General features: G+C 42.2%; 2 non-coding genes across 2 annotated transcripts; both read right to left on the bottom strand.

Annotated features, from left to right (window-relative positions):
- Nucleotides 1-730: 730 nt before the first annotated feature.
- On the bottom strand, nt 731-812 carry trnal-uag (transfer RNA leucine (anticodon UAG)). The gene has a single exon. It is a non-coding gene; the product is annotated as a tRNA-Leu (tRNA).
- Nucleotides 813-1,082: 270 nt separating this feature from the next.
- On the bottom strand, nt 1,083-1,154 carry trnam-cau (transfer RNA methionine (anticodon CAU)). Its single transcript has one exon. It is a non-coding gene; the product is annotated as a tRNA-Met (tRNA).
- Between the last annotated feature and the right edge of the window lie 154 nt (nt 1,155-1,308).

The following is a 1,308-nucleotide window of genomic DNA, read 5'->3' as shown; positions in this document are numbered from 1 at the left end:
GATTCCTTGTAAGGTTAAGGACAATACACATTATCTAAGATGCAAAACAGAAATGCTGATTAGCAAAACAGCTGGAAACAAAGCATGGAAGAAGAAGCAGATCTGAAAGCCTACTTTGTCCAAGAACTTTCATTATTATGAGACTGTAAAAGTCACAAATCCAAGATTAGATTCGTCTCCTAAATTTTCTTCTGATGATGCCCAAACATTCAAAATGCCAGACATAAAGTAACAGTGGTTACCTTTATACATGCCTTCACAGAGACAGGGCCTGAAACCTCAGATTTTAAACTCTTATTTGCTTGGATCAGTGAAAAAAAACAAATCCTAGGAGCTTCCATAGAAATCAACTGGACTTCTCTTTTAGGTTCTTAAAGACGTTTCACCCCTCATCCAAGAGGCTTCTTTAGTTCTAACTGACTCGTTGGGAGTTTCAGATGTCTATAGTCACTCCAGCTCACATGGCTGAAAGCCATTAACGACCCAGGACTCGCCTGCCTCAAGGTGTGAATGGTTTTGAATGTAGGTGGTCCAACAATACCAGCAGTAATGGGCGTGGAGCTGCTAGTCTACACAACAAAGGATATGAATGAGGACTGACTGAAGACGTTAATGATGGTGAAACTTTCAGAGGAAACAACAAGGAGTAAGAAGCCTACTTTGTTTTAAGGAGTACTGTAGAGTTCCTAAAACCAAAGGAGCTCTGATGAGATGTTCCCAGTGCTAAAGATGGCAGTGGTGGGATTTGAACCCACGCCTCCTGAGAGACTGGAGCCTAAATCCAGCGCCTTAGACCACTCGGCCACACTACCTTGCACCCTTAGGATCTTTGCTTGGACTGAATGGTCAGTATCCACAGTAAGACGAACAAGGACCATTGCTGGCATCCAGGATTATTGAGTGCTCAGTGACATGGACATGTTTCACAGCTGCCTCTGCAGTATTTCTAAAAATAATCATCTTAAGCCACCATTGAGACTGTATTTCCACGAGAAAGCGTACACCATGACAATCAGTCACAACAATGGGCACCTACAGTATTGTTATTTCTTTACTATTGAAGCCTTTTAAAAGACATCTGATAGCAGAGGATGGTTTCGATCCATCGACCTCTGGGTTATGGGCCCAGCACGCTTCCGCTGCGCCACTCTGCTGACATGTCATCATGATCTCAGAATGTGGACTTCACAAACCAGTTATTATCAGCTGTAAGTTAGTTCATCGGCACTGAAATACAGTGGAAGATTAGAGACCAATGGGTCATTTGTAGTAAGAATCTAAGTGCTTTTATTTTTTAAATGCTGTTGG

The sequence above is a fragment of the Stegastes partitus genome, unplaced genomic scaffold, assembly GCF_000690725.1.
Source record: "Stegastes partitus isolate 25-593 unplaced genomic scaffold, Stegastes_partitus-1.0.2 Scaffold794, whole genome shotgun sequence".
In the NCBI taxonomy this organism is placed as follows: Eukaryota; Metazoa; Chordata; class Actinopteri; family Pomacentridae; genus Stegastes; species Stegastes partitus.
The sequence above is the reverse complement of the archived record's forward strand: the minus strand, read 5'-3'. Positions and strand labels throughout refer to the sequence as shown.